The sequence below is a fragment of the Pleurodeles waltl genome, chromosome 8 (assembly GCF_031143425.1).
Source record: "Pleurodeles waltl isolate 20211129_DDA chromosome 8, aPleWal1.hap1.20221129, whole genome shotgun sequence".
NCBI classification, from domain to species: Eukaryota; Metazoa; Chordata; class Amphibia; order Caudata; family Salamandridae; genus Pleurodeles; species Pleurodeles waltl.
This window is the reverse complement of record NC_090447.1, coordinates 1,204,726,660-1,204,748,233: the sequence shown is the minus strand read 5'-3', so window position 1 is coordinate 1,204,748,233 and position 21,574 is coordinate 1,204,726,660.

Genomic DNA, 21,574 nt, shown 5'->3' with positions numbered 1-21,574 from the left:
GTAGTGCAAACACTGTAGAACACAATATAATGCAATAGGAGACCGTAGGCCTAGGGGCAACACAAACCATATACTCCAAAAGTGGAATGGACCCCAGGCCTAGTGTAGTGTATAGAGGGTCGCTGGGAGTGTAAGAAAACACTAAGGGTGTCCAAGATACCCCACCCCAAGACCCTGAAAAGTAGGAGTAAAGTTACCCTACTACCCCAAAAAGAAGGTAAAGTCGAGATAGGGGATTCTGCAAAGACAACAACTGACTGCAAAGCACTGAAGGCAAATTCCTGGACCTGAGGACATGTAAAGGAAGAGGACCAAGTCCAAGAGTCACGCAAGTGTCCTGAGGGGGCAGGGGCCCACTAAACCCCAGATGAAGGTGCAAAAGGGCTGCCTCTGGGTGGAAGAAGCTGAAGATTCTGCAACAACGGAAGGTGCCAGGAGCTTCTCCTTTGGTCAGTAGATGTCCCACGGCGTGCTGGAGGAAGCAGAGTTGTTTCCATGCAGAAAGACTGCAAACAAGCCTTGCTAGCTGCAAGAGTCGCGGTTGGAGATATTGGGTGCTACCAGGGCCCAGGAAGGACCAGGAGGTCGCCCCTTGGAGGAGGAGACAGACGGGGTGCTCAGCAATAGAGAGAGCCCATGCAGAAGCAGGCAGCACCCACAGAAGCACCTGAATAGGCGTTCAAGAAATCTGAGCACAGCGGTCGTATCAGCAGAACAAAAGAGGGTCCCACGAAGTCGGATGCCAACTCAGCGAGTTGGGCAAAGCAAGACGGAGTGCTGGGGACCTGGGCTGTGCTGTGCACAAAGGAAGTCTTGCAAAAGTGCACAGAAGCCCTAGCAGCTGCAGATCACGTAGTACACAGGATTACCATCTGGCAAGAGGCTAGGACTTACCTCCACCAAATTTGGACAGAAGGACCACTGGACTGTCGGGGTCACTTGGATCCAGCTCCTGTGTTCTAGGGACCACGCTTGTCAAGATGAGAGGGGACCCAGAGGACTGGTGATGCAGACGTTTGGTGCCTGCGTTGGCAGGGGGAAGATTCCGTCGACCCACTGGAGATCTCTCCTTGGCTTCCAGTGCAGGGTGAAGGCAGACAGCCCTCAGAGCATGCACCACCGGGAAACAGTCGAGAAAGCCAGCAGGATTAGGCGTTACAATGTCGCTGGTAGTCTTCTTGCTACTTTGTTGCAGTTTTGCAGGCGTCCTGGAGCAGTCAGCAGTCGATCCTTGGCAGAAGTTGAAGAGAGAAGTGCAGAGGAACTCTGGTGAGTTCTTGCATTCGTTATCTGAAGAGAAACCCACAGGAGAGACCCTAAATAGCCCTCAGAGGAGGATTGGCTACCTAACCAGGTAAGAGCCTATCAGGAGGGGACTCTGATGTCACCTGCTGGCACTGGCCACTCAGAGGCCTCCATTGTGCCCTCACACCTCTGCATTCAAGATGGCAGAGGTCTGGGACACACTGCAGGAGCTCTGGGCACCACCCCTGGGGGGGTGATGGACAGGGGAGTGGTCACTCCCCTTTCCTTTGTCCAGTTTTGCACCAAAGCAGGGGCTGGGGGCTTCTTGAACCAGTGTAGACTGGCTAATGCAAGGAGGGCACCATCTGTGCCCTTCAAAGCATTTCTAGAGGCTGGGGGAGGCTACTCCTCCCCAGCCCTTCACACATATTTCCAAAGGGAGATGGTGTAACACCCTCTCTCAGAGGAAATCCTTTGTTCTGCCTTCCTGGGACTGGGCTGCCCAGACCCCAGGAGGGCAGAAACCTGTCTGAGGGTTGGCAGCAGCGGTAGCTGCAGAGAAAACCCCAGAGAGCTAGTTTGGCAGTACCCGGGGTCCATGCTGGAGCCCCGGGGATGCATGGGATTGGCACCCCAATACCAGATTTGGTATTGGGGGGACAATTCCATGATCTTAGGCATGTTACATGGCCATGTTCGGAGTTACCACTGTGAAGCTACACATAGGTATTGTATGTAGTTCACGCGTGTAATGGTGTCTCCGCACTCACAAAGTCCGGGGAAATTGCCGTGAACAATGTGGGGGCACCTTGGCTAGTGCCAGGGTGCCCTCACACTTAATAACATTGCATCTAACCTTCACTATGTGAGGGTTAGACATATAGGTGACTTATAAGTTAGTTAAGTGCAGTGTAAAATGGCTGTGAAATAACATGGACGTTATTTCACTCAGGCTGCAGTGGCAGTCCTGTGTAAGAATTGTCTGAGCTCCCTATGGGTGGCAAAATAAATGCTGCCGGCCATAGGGATCTCCTAGAACCCCAATACCCTGGGTACCTAGGTACCATATACTAGAGAATTATAAGGGTGTTCCAGTGTGCCAATCAGAATTGGTAAAATTAGTCACTAGCCTGCAGTGACAATTTTAAAAGTAGAGAGAGTATAAACACTGAGGTTCTGGTTAGCAGAGCCTCAGTGATTAAGTTAGGCACCACACAGGGAACACATATAGGGCACAAATTATGAGCACTGGGGTCCTGGCTAGCAGGATCCCAGTGACACAGGCAAAAACAAACATACACACAAGTAAAAATGGGGGTAACATGCCAGGTAAGATGGTACTTTCCTACACGGCCCGAGACTGGACGTGTGAGTTAAGACTTTCACCACTGATGGGGCTAAACAGTGCTTTGGAGCTCATGACTGAAGATTATTTCACAAATAAAGGTCCTATACTGTCCAACCTAGAACTGTATGAACTGCTTAATGCTGTCAGCATCCTGATCGTCCAGAGTTATAGGCGGTGGGAGTGGGAGGTCATGTCTAGAGCTATTGAGAGTATAGCCATAAAAATATCAAAGCTTGTAACGCTGAGACCTGGTAAAAGGAACAACTTGGAGTAATATGTGTAACATGTGTCATGCTATGTATACACCGTCATATGACCTCAAGGTGACCAGCAGTCTTTTATGTTTTTTATGTTTAATAAAACGAGCTTACACAAAACAAATGTCTTTCATTTTGTGGTTGCTATGTGTGACAACATGGCTGGGGCTGCTTTAAGAAGGTTTTATTACGATCCACGAGGGGTTGGAAGCTTCAGCAGAAGCGACACTCTATTTAGAATGGCTCAAGTTGAAAACGAGTCTTTAAACCGCTCAAAGGTGAAGACCTAGTTTGAGGTACTGGGTTTTTCAGAACCGGTACTGATCCGGTAACCCAGCGGTGCCAGGGTACACCCAAAGACCTCGGGTACTTTCCTGATTCAGACCACAGAAACTCAGAGTCTTTTAGGTGAAGTCAAAGATCGAATTTATTGGCTGGAGCCAAGTAACAAGCGTCCTAGAAGTACAACAGCACAGTTTGTATGTTCTCAGGAGACTGCGTTTCAATGCAAAGTCAGGTTTCCTTATATACAGTTTTTTAAGCTTCAGGGAAACATTCTTGACATTTTGGTTGGTCATTCACATGTTTTCACTACAAAGGAAAAAACTGTGTCATGATGAAACCTCATATTTCATGTCATCCAACCCATAATAAATTACCCGGCAAGGCCTAGTATTTTACATCAGATAAGTGTGGACCCCCAATAAAAACGGGCACCTCCCCCTCGTAAAGTAAGAAGAAGAAAAGAGCAGGTGCAGGTGTGAGCAAGATTAGGCAGGGTGTGTGAGCGATAATAAGGCATGGTGTGCCTTGATGCTATCTGATACGGCCACTGGGAGAGGGACTGACCAAACAGGTTTGGCCTGAGGCAATGGTTCCAGCTTGCCCAGGTCAGAGAAAAGTCAATCAAGGTGTACGTGTCCTTGGAATCAAATCTGACTGTATTATAAGCCTATGTGAGGGCAACTTTTAAAAATGGCTGCTGTGTATAAAATGGGAGCCACGAGTGCAGGACGAAAATGGCGATTTCGAGGTGAAAACGCTGCTGGAATTGAGCGAAAATGCTCATGCTTAGTGTATTAGTCATTATCGGTCTTTTGATACTAAAATCGAACTGCTGTGGCAAAGTAAATTACATGGGTCCAGAATTTTTAGAACCACAAACCCTCCTTTTGCCCTTACATAGGCAATACACCTATTCTCATGCTAATCTGAGTCCAGGTCTATGTTTATAAGGCCATGGAGATGTTGCTGGAGCAAAATTCTAGTACTTGGTAACTCTCTCTGGACAGGTCTCCTCGAACACGAAGTAGCACAAAAGGCCACATATGGCAGGACAAAATAAGGAATACCTCTATCTGCAGTAGGTGGCATAAGATCACACACCCAACAATTAGTGATGTTCACTACTAACTAGTGTTGATGCAGAAGCTGTACAAAAGAATTGCTTACGAATTCTGATCTTCTAACCTGCTTATGTTCAGGAAAAGGGTGAAAAGAGTGCAAAGAAACAATAGTAGGAAAAGACATAGGTTGGGAAGTGGGTGCAGAAGTCAATTGAGTAGAGAAAAACAATCCCACCCATAAATGACAACGTCATGTTTAAAAGAAACTAGAAAACACGTTATTAAGAACATATAGACAACGGGAGAAAGTAGTGACCACTATTACAAATGAAATAATAATTTTTTACAACCCTAACCAAAAAGCAAATCCTAAAATTATCTAGTAACATTTTTAGGGCTCCTCTGCATTTCAGTAATTTTTGTATGTTCAGGTGGAACAGTGGTGACTCTCATCAATGCTCTAAGGTGAAAAGGGGGTACTCTTTCCACAGAAAATTGACTTTATTCTGCTTTTACTAAACAGAATAGTACTTTAAAACAATGCCAGCAAAACAATCAGTCTCCTAACACCTAGTCTATACAATCACACGAAAACCTCTTGTGAAACCAACTATGCACAGAGTCCGTTCAAAAAGCCTCTCTGGCTGGCTTCTATTGTCCATCAAATTTTCTTTTGTTGTTTTCTTTCGCATGGGCCTCTCAATTCAGGCCTCTTCGTGAGAAAATTACTGCTTAGTTGGAGTGCCCTCCTGGCAAACACCCACAGCTCACTCGAAAGTCTCAATGTCTTAAAGCAATGCACCAGTGTCTCTCCTCTGTGGCAGACACTACAAACAATGTGCTCTTCATTGATCAAGGGCACAAATCATCTCGTGCAGACCCAAGCACCATTAATTGGGAAATAGCTCAAGCTCAGCAGCACTTTCAGACTCCAACACTCATTATTTAGTGTCAGAGGACGCTCAAGCTGCTCTTTCATGGGCACCACAATATAGTGCCTTTTTCCAAACTTGAAATCTCTGGTGCACTGCCCTTCTTCCGTTAGAGCAAAGAAAAGGGGGTGTGTGGCCAAAACTCAGGCCAAGGGGCTCAAGGGATTGCACACTGTCAGAGGTTACCAGCACATGACAGGTAGAGAAATGAAACCTCAAAACAGCTCTGCTATCAACAACAGGAATCCTTCTCTTTAGCTCTTTTACACTGAAACTTTGGTTTTGTGATGTCCAACGCCGTCTGATGGAGCAAGTACGATACCATGCGCTGGCGATCGCTGTCCAGCTTTGCTACTTTCTGGGTGCTGAGACTGTAGGGCCAAGACGTCCGTCTTTCATCTGTAGCTGTCACTGATGGGAATTAGGCTTAAATCAATGTCCTGCAGGTTACTATGACTTGATACCCACAGAATCTAGTGACGTAGGAAATGTGCCACAGTTGTTAGTTTCCTTCAATTTAGTAAAAAAACAGTTCATGGTTTTTAACAAGGGGACTGCAAGCAGGTGGTCTGCAATCTTCAAAGGAGTAGCCATACACCATGGGCAAAAAATACAAAGACAAAGGCAGAAGGGCAAAACAGGGTCTCTAGCATCTTTAATTGGGTTCTCTCCATTATTCTCTGCCATCTATAGCTACATGAGAATTCTATCTGAATGGATTTCCTCACACAGTGGCATTGTCTAATGGGGTAAACACATATTTTCCTCAATGATTAAGTCTAGGTGTTCCTCCTTACCTTAGAACATCTTAATAGAGAAATCACATGATACCGATTATCAGGGACATGTAGAAACCTTCCTTTAAAAACTGTGCATCAGGTGCACTATGCAATACACAGGCTAATAGTCAAATGTGCAAACAAAAAGACAAGAACTAGAGGGTCCTGATATTTGCATGATTAGGACACATCTGATCCACCAAAAATTAAAGTAGCAGGAACAGAAGGGAACCGAAAACCAAATAAAAATAGACATTGAAAATTCATCATGTTCAAAAAGGTAAACATAAGATATCTCCTATTGAAATGGAAAACTTGTCTTACTATAATATTGAGTCAGTTAACCAGTCTACTGCTACCCTGACAGTCAGGCTGGAAAACATTGAAGCAGGCCTAAGCCAAATTCTTGAAAACCAGTCTGGTCATACCAAAGGGAATTATACATAACATGGGGGTCCCTGGTACATCACTGCAGTCTGGAAATGTGAACCTGAACAATACATCAATAATAATAAAAGGGCTGACTGGTGAAAGGAATTCGAAAAAGAGAAATGGGACTAGGACATAGCTAAAATCTCAATAACTAAGCATGATGCGACATTGGTCAGGGGAAGTAACAAAAGAAAAAATCTATAGGAAGAACAAAAAAAAAATTATTTGGGTGATAGTCAGGCATGTGACACAACACCGAGAGTACGGGTGATACACAAAGTTACACACATTTTAACTCTACCGTTGGCGACTATACCATATACGGTACTCCTAGCTAATGTTTCAGTTCCTTCTTCAGGAAAAAATGAAAACCTGGTTTTCTTTTAAGGAACGAAAGCCATATGCTACTTAGGCAACAGCACATCATTAACTAATGTAATATAGAAATTAGGCCACCTTGAGTCACAGATCTATAATTTCATCCTTAGGTCCAATCAAGGCTACATAAATGTAGGGCTGCCTGTTCCTTTAAGGGAAGGGGCAGTAACGTGACTAACTGCAGGTGACACACTTTGATCCTGTATATCTCTTTTTATTTTCCTTCAATACCATTATAGCCAAATAGACATGCACTGTTGAAGTGTTGTCTCTTATGTTCACAGCATGAAATATCATTATCAGTGGAATTTAGTAACCAGAACAAGTTCAACCAACTGTTGCGTAGCGATGGGCATCGTCATGACCATCCCCTCACAACACAGGGGAGCTTGTAATAGTATCAAAAGCAGCAACAAACATGCAAAAAACAAATAAATAAATAATAAAAACGCACAAAACGTCAAGCCATCAGATATACTTGCTGTGTATCAAGCACAAAAAGCATAGACAAAACAATAGCATGTGTGAATAAGCGATGACACACAACACCATGTCATGTACTTTATGCACTGTAAACCTGCAGCCGAAAACCCAATATTTGGGCCTGTTTAATTTGTCAGGTTTAAAATCCTTACCCTCCTTTTGACAGTAGACCACCAGGCAATGGAAATCTGCTGTCAAATATAACTTTACTGTTTCTCTTCTAACATACAGGACCAGCAAGAACAATTCATGATAGGACCAAATACATGAAAATAAATTTCCATTACTTAACTGTTACCCTCTTGTCAGTTACTTCGCAACATCAAGCCACCTTAGTTTTACCTTTCTAAAAGTAAAAATTGTTACACTGACACTCCATATTAATTTGGCACCTACAATTTCCACTGTGAAAAATAAGTCTTAATTGGCAAATCGTTCTCATTAAGGCATGTAGCCTTCAAAATTTTAGAAAAGGGCTGCATCTTATTTTCTGTCTAAGACTTAATGCAACACTTCGTTTTCTGTCAAATAAAAGCAACTAGCAGGCATCATTTTATTTTTTTAGAGCGGAGACACAAATGTATCAGTTCTGCAGAGCATTTAACATGATGTTGGGACTTTCGAAGAAACCCCTTTTTTTTATATTTTCCCTTTGGAATTAAGTTCTTTAATTGTATTGATGTTCTTCTGGAGAAACCAGAAATCCCACTTTTAGAGGCCCGTAGGGTCATTCTGCATTTCACAGAGACAAGGCCCTAATTTAAAAGGTCACAAGTGTCAACATGACAGCCTCCTCCATTGTTTATGGGAAAACTAAAGATAGCATCTCAGCAGCGTGAAATGAGCCAGCCTCTGTAGCTCTCCTAGCTTCTGCCACTCTGAATCTGTCAAAGACAGTTGGCCTTCCTATTTTCCTTCTAACCTGCAATAATTCACTCTATTTAAAAAAAAAAAAAATTCCTTTTTAGGCACTAAAAAAAAATTATCTCTATTTCCAGATTATTAAACTACATTTACTGTGAATAATTCACAAACCTTAATAACACACATACCAGTTGTTAGAATAAATGCTTGTTGCAATCCCATGCAATGGTACATATTTCATCAACCTCGAATGAATGAACGTCTCAGTAGGCCCAGCTGAAGTTAGAACCTTCAACCTTGATATTAAAACAAGCCTTTGTACTGGCACATTGACTCATTGAATCATAAGAAGGCACAACCTGCAAATATATATCAAACCTAAATGTATGCATTTACTGAAGCCTGAGACACTTTAAAAAGTACTCTGAATGAAAGAAAATGCAGTTTAAACAGTGCTTTTGCCCAAAATCGACTTTGATATTTTAGGCATTAAAAAATCAATATCCTACAATTTTCTTGCATAATATGCATTACCAGAATGTCTATTACACAATCCATGAGTCAGCCACTGAAAATATTAACTTATACTTTATAGAAATGAGCTTGTTTGCTCCTGCGCCAAGGGAAAATTGCACATACAAATGTCATTTTAGCGGTGCAACATAACTTAAATTAAATTTTAATGTTAGGAGGTCATAGTATAGGTATTAATCTTTATAAATATTAAAAAGCGATTTTGAAAGGCACTTATTTTTAAATAATTTTTCCATAATTAATAATTTTCTTTTTTTTTTAAATAAAAAACCAATTATTCTTTTTTTTGTGATAATTCCACATATAAAAGCAAGCTGCATCCCTTGCCTATTATTTGGGATACATTAACTCACAAGCCTAAGCGCATAAGCCTAACTTGAAATGCGTCACATTTTTGCGCCACTTTATTTAAAAGGAAGGTTATGCAAAATTCCACCCATGTTTAACTGGGAAAGTGCTGGCTGAATTGAACATTCATATCAAATATACTGCAGCTGAAAAGTTTGTCTGTGAACATCTAATACAATGCATCTAAGAAAAATGCTGTAAATGTATTTTTTTTTTTTTTTTGTTGCAAAAATAGATAATTTCGTTTTTTTGGGGCCCTATTTATATCTATTGAATGTGTTTTCTAATTTATTAAGCATTTAACGGCAGTTTTGTATATGTGCACAATTGCTCATGCTATAAATTAAAGAGCAACATATAGCTATGTTAGCACATCACATGGTTCATTTCTGGATTTTTTCTAAGTTTCTACTTAATATTAATTAACCAACATTTTACTTAACAAACTGTAAACATCAAGAAGACCCACAAACACACATTGAGCTCATTTCAGATATAAACAGAAAACACTCAGTACACACAATACAGCGCGCTTTAGCCATTTTTCATTAATAGCGCCGTCACAATTTACTTACAGAACCGTTTGTAGATCCTAGTTGTAAGTCATATTTACAAGAAATAAATAAAACTTTTCTCAATTATTTCCAAGAATAGCGGACCCATACTTTATTAAATGTGATGGGGCCTACTCCGTGCTTCACATATAGTTCATAGGTTGGAGTTCCAAACGGAGGAACCGGACATGGGTCCTCCAACCGGGAGTCCCTTTTACAACCAAGACAAAACAAATTTCCAAGTCTGCTAAGACCAGGCATCTTCGCTCACTAGTCTAGCTTCAAACTTCAAAGGATTATCGTTTACGATAGTCTCGTGAATACACGAGTCCTTCGGCTTTGGTACTTGCAAGTTCCAAATCAAAGTGATCCCGAAGGGATACCAAACCAAATGTCCAACTAAGGACCAAACCAAGTGTCCAACTAAGGACTGGGAGACGCTCCACTTATACTTAACTGAAAATATCGATGACGTCACCAGAAGACTCGTCTTATCGTTTCGCTCTACCAAACATCAAGGGTCCAAATCAGGGCGATAGCCAGGGCAGCAGTCCTTCGTAGCCGTCGGGAAGCGGGGAACCTCGCAGCAAAGACTTTCGGACCACGTCGACATGCAGGGGTCGATGAAGTGGCGGCCTTCCTCCAGAATTTTTACACGAAGCTCCCCACGGACCTCAGGCTTGGACCGGTACCGCTGGTATCGCCCCACGTTGGGCGCCAACTGAGGTACTGGGTTTTTCAGAACCGGTACTGATCCGGTAACCCAGCGGTGCCAGGGTACACCCAAAGACCTCGGGTACTTTCCTGATTCAGACCACAGAAACTCAGAGTCTTCTAGGTGAAGTCAAAGATCGAATTTATTGGCTGCAGCCAAGTAACAAGCGTCCTAGAAGTACAACAGCACGGTTTGTATGTTCTCAGGAGACTGTGTTTCAATGCAAAGTCAGGTTTCCTTATATACAGTTTTTTAAGCTTCAGGCAAACATTCTTGACATTTTGGTTGGTCATTCACATGTTTTCACTACAAAGGAAAAAACAGTGTCATGATGAAACCTCATATTTCATGTCATCCAACCCATAATAAATTACCCGGCAAGGCCTAGTATTTTACATCAGATAAGTGTGGACCCCCAATAAAAACGGGCACCTCCCCCTCGTAAAGTAAGAAGAAGAAAAGAGCAGGTGCAGGTGTGAGCAAGATTAGGCAGGGTGTGTGAGCGATAATAAGGGTTTTATGGCATGGTGTGCCTTGATGCTATCTGATTCGGCCACTGGGAGAGGGACTGACCAAACAGGTTTGGCCTGAGGCAATGGTTCCAGCTTGCCCAGGTCAGAGAAAAGTCAATCAAGGTGTACATGTCCTTGGAATCAAATCTGACTGTATTATAAACCTATCTGAGGGCAACTTTTAAAAATGGCTGCCGTGTATAAAATGGGAGCCACGAGTGCAGGATGAAAATGGCGATTTCGAGGTGAAAACGCTGCTGGAATTGAGCGAAAATGCTCATGCTTAGTATACTAGTCATTATCGGTCTTTTGATACTAAAATCATACTGCTGTGGCAAAGTAAATTACATGGGTCCAGAATTTTTAGAACCACAAGTTAGCGGGGGAAGAGACGTATTTGCTCCACAATCCAGCCAGGAGACGTTTTAAGAGGCGGGCCACAATTGTTGGCACGCAGCTAGATTATCGCGGACATAATCAGTCTTCAAGATCTAGCAAAACATAACAATGGTGTGGTGTATATATCAACAGTCATAGACGTATTGTCCACGTATGCCTATGCAGAGGCGTTAAACAATAAAAGTGGTAACAGCGTCATAGCCGCCTTTGAAGACATCTTTTCGAGAGGTGGGGTACCTAAAAAACTACAAACAGACGCCGGAAAGGAATTTTTAAACAAACTTTTCGAGAAATTATTAAAGCAACACACTGTTCAACATTTTGTAACGCATACAGAGGTAAAAGCAGTGGTTGTAGAGCGTTTTAACAGAACTTTAAAATCCAAGATGTGCTGATATTTCACAGCCAACAGTACCTATAGATACGTGGATGTTCTACAGGCTTTTATAGATGTTTATAACGCCAGTTACCATAGAACGATCAAAATGGCCCCGTGGAGATAACAGATAATAATTCGTTAAAGGTGTGGAGAACCGTGTATGGCAGTCGTCTCGCATCAAGGGTCAAGAAACCAGTTTTAAAAGAAGGGGCTCATGTCAGGGTTTCTAAGTTTAAGGGTGTCTTCACCAAAGGCTACCAACAGACATTCAGCGATGAGATATTCATAGTGGAAAGTGTGGAGCTTAAAGAAGGGGTATATATTTACAAGTTGAAGGACTACGCTGGGGAAGAGGTATCGGGTGTCTTTTACACCGAAGAGTTACAAAAGGTGCCCTACGATCCGAACCGGGTGTACAGGGTTGAAAAGGTTCTGAAAAGGAAAGGCATCGGAGCTAAGAGACAGGCGGTGGTCAAACGGCGGGGGTGGCCCGAGAAATGTAACAGTTGGGTGTTGGACAGCTCGCTGCATGGGGTGTGAGGCTGCGCTGTAAGCACGGCCATGGAGTATGCACCTTTTTATATTACGCTTACGTCCAACGCTTCGAAGGGCATGTTCCCCAGCAATCAGATTTCTAACTATACGGTGAAACTGGCAAAACCTGTGGACTTGAAAGGACCATGGGAGGTAGCCCTAACGGAGATACAATACCCTAGAATGTGGAATACATTTACAAAGCACAAGGCTAAATTTAGTAGAAAGCATGAGCAGGACACTCTGAGCATCTACATGGGATGTCCTCATGGTTATTACCAAACCGTTTCCTCAGTGGTCTACGCCATCAACAAATCTATAGGAAGCATTTAAACGTATGCGAATATACATCTGGTGTCGGATAACGTTAGAAGAAAAGTGTTTCTTAAAGCCCCAGAGCTCAGTACAGTGTTTCACTTTTCAGGTAAATTACAGAGGGTTTTAGGGACAGTACAACATGTGAAAAGGCAGGTGGATCCAGACCCTATGTGCCCTGATATTAACGGCGTATTTTATACACTCTACGTGTATAGCGATATGGTAGAACCACAGAGGATTGGTGACAGTTATTTGCCGTTGTTGAGATGGGTCCCTGTGAAGGGGGGAAAATAACACAATGGTTAATATATAACATCGCAAACCTGCCTAAGTGGCAATTTCCAAAAACCATATTTACACTATAACCATCATGATCTACGATGATCAATCAGAGCCGGTGGCCTTTAAATACAGGAAAGTTATTGTTAAGCTTAATTTAAAGCCGCGCCATGATGGTGACTATTAGGCAGTGTTGGAAAATGGGTTATTGGTAGGGCAGGTAGGTACCTACACCTAGCAACAAGCCACTAACCTCCACATAGGTACAGTTAGGTCTCAGTAAATTAATCCCAGCTCAACCCTTGGTAGCTTGGCAACGAGCGTCAAGGCTTAACTTAGGAGACAAAGTGTAAAGCATTCAAATATCACAAAACAGTAATTAAATAAAACACAGGAAACAGTTTAAAAATCCAAAACCAATTTATAACAATAGTTTATATTTTTATCTTTAAAATGACACAAAAACGATTACAATCGGTTCAGGGGAACCGGAGATCTGAATTTTTAAGGAATTATTACTTTTCTAGCGCTTAGAAACAAAAAGCGCCAATCGGGTCATCTGGTTGCACCTCGACCGGGGCAAAGTCAAACTTTCAGGCCGACCGCGATGGAGCCCTGCTCGGCTACAGGTCGCGGGAGGCCTCGGTTAAAAAGTTACCTTCTGACTTAGTCTTTATTTTGAAGTTTTTCTTTACCGGGACGAACCACGAAGTCAGGCCGGGTCGCGGTTGAGGCAAGCCGGCTAGAATTTCCACGGCGGGTCGGTCCCTCTCTGGAGCTTTTTTCCCAAAATTCTCAAATCTTTTACAAACTTCTGGGGCTTCACCCAGAAGTTCTTTTAAGGTTCTTTTGGGGTCCACAGCTCACCCCAAGGGTCCAGAAGTTCTGTGATGGTCCTTGGGGGGTGCGGACTTCAACTCCCAGAATGCTACTGGCGCAAACTCCTTTTTGGCCACTGGACAGTGGTCAGCTGGTCGCTTTCTTCAGGAGTTGGTGCAGGGGACTCTGGTTAGCAATTTTTCACCTGTAGCAAACAGGGAGTCCCTCCTTGAACCAGTTGAAGCCAGGCAAAGTCCTTCTTGTGGTGAAGCCCAAGTGTGCAGCTGGTGCAGTCCTTCTGAGTGCAGGGTCCAGGTGCAGGCCAGGGGTCCAGCAGGGCAGTCCTTCTTCTCCTTAAGTTCTTTCTTCTTGAAATTTGGTGGGGATCTGAGGTGTGGGTGCAGGTCTGCCAGTTTTATCCTTGCTCCTGGGTGAAAAGCAGGGGGGCCCTGGTTCTCCAATCAGGGACAGGGTCGTCCCCCTGTGATGACCACTTCCTGGGAAGTGTGGCAAAAATCCATCCCAGAAGGCAACAGTCCCTAAAAATCCAACATGGATGAATCTGATTTTTGGAGGTTACATCTGGCTGACCCCACCCACTGGTGTGGCTAAAAATCATAAACACACCCCTCTCCTGCCCTCTCCTAATCTAATCAAGGGGGCACCTAATTGTCTGGGGTTGCAGGATGTGGGGGTGTTGCTGGGTGCTGCAAATGTCCTTCTCTGCCTTTGAAGACCAGTTTGGCAGCCCTCCCCCTTCCTGCCTCACCATCTGCTGAGGGGAGATTCTCTCCCCCAAGCACATTCCTTTGTGTGAAGTCTGGCCACTTCACACCTCATCAAGGCAGCCTGGCAGAAGCTGCTGCAGGCTGGCCAATCAGAGCACAGCAGCAAAAACAATGCAGAGCTGAAATTGGCAACTTTTTAGGTAAAGTCTAAACTTTTTACCTGAACTAGTTATATTAAATCCAACAACTGGAAGTTGTAGGATTTATTACAACAATTAATTTGATACCAAATTCTTGGTATGCAACATTTAAGGAGACTTTAAAATTTAAAATAAAGTCTGCCCATTCTAGCCTATGAAGGCCATTTACTTCAATGAGGGAAAAACGAATTTGGCTGTTTTTACCTCACCAGGGCTTATAAATGTATTTTCATAAAGTCCCTGCTTATAGTTACATGGCACCCAGCCCTAGGGGCACATAGGGCACACCTTAGGGGTGACTTATATGTAAAAATAAGGTAGTTTAAGACTTTGGAAGTACCTTTAATTCCAAAGTCGAATTTGCATATAACTTTAATTTAAAAGCAGCCAGCAAGGCAGGCTTGCTTTTATAATGACACTGGGCACCTCAGCAGTGCACCTAGGTGTGCACCACCTATGCTGTGGTCCCTAAACCTACATGCCCTACCATATACTATGGACTTATAGGTAGGTTAACTTAGCCAATTATAATTAGCCTAATTTGCATATCCATTTTACACAGAGCACAGGCCCTGGGACTGGTTAGCAGTACCCAGGGCACCATCAAAGTCAGGAAAACACCAGCAAAAAGAGGAAAATGGGGGCAAAAAGTTATGGGGCCTCTGCAATCAGCCCTGTTTTCTCACAGGCAGGCACAATGGTCATTATGAAAACGTACGGGGATCCCTCGATGTGCACAGATTACTATAGAGTTCAGGCTGGGTATAGGAGCCCTCCGCCCTACTTTCAAGGGACCCCTGTTATGTACTGTGCCGGATTGGGGGGCTTCTTTTGGAGTCTGTTTAGAAGAGCCATGCTGTTCTAGTGATGGGGATATAAAATTGCAAAACCTCACGTTAAAACCGCTGCCTCAAACATAGTCCATGACATTGTGGGCTCTATAACGTCGGCTGTCGCAGAGCGCATGAATAAACAACCCCAGGAAGGAGCAGGGTTGCTGTGCAGGGCGCGCGCTGGTTTTAAAAGGAGGTGAAGGGCTTCGAGGCGTAGGGACCACCAATGTCCTATAAAAAACAGACGACTTCTCCAAAAGGCCAACACAAAAGAAGAGTTGTAAGACGGAGGAGACCTTCGAAGAAGAAGAAGAGGTTGCGTCCTAGTGCAAATATTTTTTAAAGCCCCTATCATGGCCTTCGTACACTGTGCCTCTAGTGAATGTGCCAAATCAGAGCTATATCTGTTTTCTCTTAAACCCACATAGACCAGCATCAAGAACAGTTTTTTCATGGAAGTATCGCCTCTAGCCGCTCTGACACCTCTGGCGCCAATTGAGTTTTATGTATCAGGGTCAACGGATATGTATCTGGACCTCAACAACACCCTGTTACACCTCGTATGTAAATAACCAAAGCGAACGGCACCAACATCGAGGATGATGCTAAAGTGGTGCCGATCACCTACCCCATCGCAACCATGTTTAATCAAGTGGACATTAACTTGGGCGATCAACTCGTCATGCAGAGTGATAACATGTACGCCTACAGGGCATACATAGAGAGTATTCTAAATTACACTTGTGAAGCCCTGGACACACAACTTTCAGCAGGACTCTTCTACAAAGATACTGAAGTGCATTTTGAGGACACGGCGTTGGACGGCTCCAACACTGGTTTTAAAGAAAGAGCCAGCTTCGCAGCCAGCAGTAGGTAATTTGAGCTCCTGGGGCGCATACATTCAGACCTTTTCTTCCAAGAGAAGCTTCTAATCAAAGGTATAGATCTTAAGATCAAACTCAACCGCACCAAGGACGTATTCTGTCTCATCAGCGGCAATGAGGAACAGTATAAACTGGTTATATACTTTAACTGTTTGTAGAGTGGAGGTGTCACTGAGTGTCAGACTGACCCATGCTGAAGCTTTACAGCTATCGAATGTAAAGTACGCCATTGAAAGAGTGGCTCTGAAGATATTTAGCATCCCCGCCGGAACTAGATTAACGCAGCAGCAGAACCTATTTCTGGGCCAGTTACCGAAACTCATCATCATCAGGTTTGTGGACAATATAGCTTTTATACCTCAAACCCTTTCAACTTCAAACACTACGATATCAACTACGCCGCTCTGGTCCACGAGGGCGCTGTTATTCCAGCAAAACCATTCACTCCGAGTTTTGGAACATCCAATTTTGTCAGGGAATATCTCGGACTGGTCTCGATAACGGGGAAATATCTGCAGTACTCAGGAGTCGTTGTTACAAGAGATGGGTATCAGGCTAGCTATACTTTGTTTGCGTTCAACCTGACGCCGGATATGGAAGATGGTGACCACTACAATTTGTTCAAAAATGGAAATCTAAAAGCTGAAATATGTTTTACACAGGCTTTGGCGACCAATGTGAACATTTTTGTATTCTCTGTATTTGACAGCGTTATTCAGGTCAATCAGCCCGCCAACTTATGATTGACTATCATTAAAAGCTTGTAAAATGGACACTACTGAGATACGTGACTTCTTAAGTAGACATAGATACGCTAAGAAATACTTTTTAGGTATATTTCTGAGCAATGGGCTACCTGAAAAGATAGGCCCTGAAAGACCCCGCACCCTAGTCTTTAACACTGACCTGCATTACAAGGGCGGTACATACTGGGCTGCAATGTTTCTCGATGCAGACAAGGTTATAGTGTTTGACAGTTTAGCGGAGTTCCCCGAGCATGACATTTATACAAAACCGAAATTCAAATATGTAAAAAAAGCATCACCCACTGTTGTGTATAACAAACTGCGTGTACAGGATTCTCTAGCCATCACATGTGGGGAACATTGTATATATTTCGTTAGTAAAATGTCTGAGGGTATGACGTTTAGAAATGTTTTTAATCTGTATTCCGCTGACCTAGTAAACAACAACGGTATTGTTATGAAATATGTGAATGTAAAGACTAGGCCCCTGTCGAGCATTGTTAAAACAGAATATGGTGTATGCCCAATGTGTAAGGCTTTGTAAAGCCTCTATTGTACTGATGATTGTCTAAAGTAAAAAACATTGTGACCTGAAAACAGACTATGCATTTTTTCCCCATCACATATTTTAAAAGCATTAAAAAAAAAAAAAAGATGTCAGACTACTGATGAAATATGAAATGCGTTTATTAGAAACAGTTTTCACAACAAACATGTACAAGGGTAAAAAATAAATGAAGTAAAAATCTTATGACATGCAAACCTTTTTAAAATACTGTACATTTGTTAAAATTTCGGGATTACATTAGAGCGGTAACCAGGTGCCCATTCTGAACAGTCTCTTTTCAGGAGCCAGTTGTAGAGCATCAGCACTCCTAGACGGTGTTAGCTGTGGGAAGAAAGGCAATGTCGATACGAGGGGTCCCCAAGTAAAAACACCAGAGCGGGAACCTTTCAAATTTCAGGCCTTCGCCGATATTCGGCATTACCGATGATCATGGAGGGGATATTGAGATCCGCAGCAGTACTTAGGAACTGATCCCAACCTCTAGGAGCGTCTTGTGTCGACAGGGTTTTACCATGCGTGAGACCTCTGACAAGATCATACATGTGTGATCCAGCAACCAGCTGCCCCTTGTAAACGAATTCACCCCTGTCGTTCCAAGAGGTCAAATCTTTAGTAGCAGCCATTTTACTGAGCAACATTTGAGCAGCCCCTCTAAACTTCTGACTTATATTTTTTAAAAGGTCTACGACAAAGGCGTCCGTGGTGGGTGAGGGCCCAAGGTCTTGAGGAGCTACTGGGTCAGCTGCCGGCTGTTCCTCAGCAGGGGCGTACAGAGTTAGTTTGTTTGTTTTCATTGTGCAGTTGCTTGTAATACTGTAAAAAGTTTTGAAGTGCTCCTCAGTGCCCTGCTTTGTCGTGTAGTTTTAAATCGGTTTGGTTCAAAATGGTTTTGATCTCAGCATCGGGACGCTGTGTTTCATTTCTGCGGATGTCCCAAACGTCGGCGGTCGAGGGACCCAACTGTTCCAGCTGATGGCGAGGCACAAGGCACATTTTTTGGGAGTGCTCCATCATGTCTTTGACAGGAGACCTGTTATTAAGGGTACAGCTATACCCAGCAGCGAACCTATAAAGCCTCCTGACTGTTTGACCAGTTTCCTTTTAGAAAGGAGCGACGCCCTTTTATTGCTGAGCTTCTTAATAATGTGCTGCTTCTTCTTCAGCACACGGAACTGGCTTGTTGATATCGGAACATGACCTTTTAGGGTGTTTAGGGCTATTTCTGAAATGGCCGCAACTAAATCATCCGAAGCAGCGCATAGGATAGCTTTTCTTTTCATGGGGCTGGCTGTGACCAGCAATTTTAGGAGGTCTAAATTCCGCCGTAGCCGTGCAGACATTGTGGTGAACGTATACTACAAGGTTTAGAGTATAAATGTTCTAAAAGTCTTCTAAAGGGGTCTTTTTATAAGCTTTGGGGGCTGTTTTAGGTATGTAAGCGACTGGAAAGTCCGGGAGGAAAATACCGGTGCATATTCTGTAGTCTTCTAGAGTGTTGGGTTTTAAATCGACCAAAAAATAACCATGGGGTTTTACGGTGGCATTGTTAAAAACTTCCATGAAAAACTGGGTGTTTCCGGGGTACATCTGTTTAGCTATAATTGCTATCTGTAGCTTGTTGCGGGGTTTTTAAATAAGACCAAGTATGAGGGGTTGAGAGTTATAGAACAACTGCTTTTGCCCTTGTAAAACAAGTTCTGCACAATGTAGCATATACTCAGATTACGATGATGCGAATATTGAGTAAAAGCTCTCTCGATCTCGGGTGGTCACCTCCTTCACGCATGAGATCGTCCACAACGACCATGTTTACAAGGTGTTTAGGTAACAAGTCGTCATCGTTGAGGTTATTAGGGATGCCTTCTATAAATCTGATGTGTGGGAACTTTAGGGAGAGTTCTGTGTAAAGATCTTGCCAGCAAGAATAAGGCCATACAATGTTGTTAGGGGTCGGAGATAAAACACCGGGAGCATTTTCAAGCAGTTTCTTTATAAAATAACTTTTACCGCTATTTGAGGGGCTGGCTAGAATGCATGAGAATGGGTGTTGCAGCCTGGTGTCCATAGCGGTTGGGGGTCGTCACTCTAATTTTTTTTAATAATCGTACAGTAGTGTTTTGTAGTCCTCAGCAAGGACCCGTTTATCAAACACTACGCTCAGTGTTTTATACAATGGCTGTGTTGTAATTTCCCACCTCTTTTTGGACCTGACTATGCTGGGGTGATTTACGACTATTGCTCTGCTATTTTCATAGTCGCTCGATGCATAGTACTCATGCACCAGTCCCTTCAGACTGTCAAAATTTATTTTAACCATGTTGTTAACATTTAAAGTGATGCCTTTGACCTTCATGCAGACCTTGTGTTTAGAGGTTTTGTAACTGTAGGTCTTGGGCCCTGAGGACGTATATTCGAGTATGTACTCATTCTTTTCAAGTTCGCTGGTCAAATCCCCTAGATAATCACCCAGCGTCGAATCTTCATCACCCTCTTTACTAACAAAATTAACGGAGTCTGTTTCGTGGTACAAACATCGTTCCTGAAGCTTAACCATGAGTCTGTAAAGCGCTAGACAAGCGTGAGCGGTTGTGAAGCACGCTATGAAGATGTTTATATTGTTAGAAGATGTGGGGTACTCTTTGGCGTATTTCCAGCATAGAACAGCCGTCTCATCGTCTATAAATTCACAACTGGACACGTCATAAGACGGGGCAAATAGATACTTAAAAAGCTCGTCGGGGTCTGTGACGATGGATGTGTTTGACAGATTGGTGCGCTGTGCGAATTTACCCCACAAGGAATTAAGACAGAGCTTGGCCAGCTGGCGTCTGGTGGGGTTACCTTTAATGAACTCACGTCACAATGTAATCCCCTCGTGAGCATGGTAATCAGCAATATACTTTTGCTTTGTGGGTTCATCAATGCACCAGTTGGGATACCCCGATGCCTCCTGTTTGTCTCTGAGAAACAGATTGATGTACTCAGAAAAAAGTCGAGTTGTGGTGTGTGGAAAGTGACAAACTTGAGTATTTTACTGAGATGGTAACCTTTCTTGAGGACCGCTTGCACCTCGATGGTACACCAGGTCCCATCCAGCAGCCTTTGCTTATCACTATGTGTACACACGCTGGTCTGTTTACTTTCAGCGCATGTTCGGCATAGGAGGAACATTAGCTTGCCGTCGACTCTGTACTTAAGTAATGGGAAGTAAAGCTTCCGTGGAGTGTGAATTTGACACTTAGTGAGCCCAAAGTACTCATTGAGGGGCTTAAAGTTCCTGTATATAATCCTAGGATGCCCCACTGGGTACAACTTCACTTTGTTCACACAGGGATACAGACTGGTGAAGTCATAGTAGTGTATTTTCTCACCCTCACTAGCGAAACGGTACAGTTGTATGGCATTTGTACGACCACCGAATAAGGTGTTGCGGGGTTCCAGAGGTGCTGGTAACTGACGACTCTTAATAAAAGTGCTCAGTTCAGCATCTTTTGCTAACTCGTCTAACCACTCATGCTCCCAGAGGGTTCTCAAAGCAAAACCGCTGTTCTCAATATACTGCGCCTTGGCCAGAGTATGGCAGTGCAGATGTTCAAATGTGGTGCCCTGCAGTCTATTATACTCATGGGGCTTGTAACAACACGGGCAACCATGATAAAAACAACCGTTGAACTCAAAGGCGGTTGGCACCCCGTTAATTAGCGCATACCCGTCTAGGTAGTAGCGGCCCAGGCGGTATTCACCACCCTGCAAAGCGTGTTGGATGAAGATGTTCTCTTTCTCCGAGACGTACATGAGCCACTGAATAGACGGGGTGGAGTAGCGTTTCTGTTTACCGTTAAAGAGGTTGGGTGGTACTAGAGCTATGGTTTCAGGTTTTAAAAACATGTGCTGATAAATAGACATGCACATCGAAATCAGAGTAATGTTCCTAAATGGGTCTAGGTATTCAATGATTTAATTTTTCTTGGGGGATTTGGTTTTAATAATCCTAACCCGTTTTGTCAATTCCACCACAACGTCTCTGAAAAGGTTGCACGCTTTACGCAAGATCATGACATCTGCTTTACAATAAGCTTTCAACTCTGTTTGAAAATGAAACCGATTTTCACAGTTTTCATCGTACCATTGTAGAAAGCTCTCTTTTTCAAACGGCATCA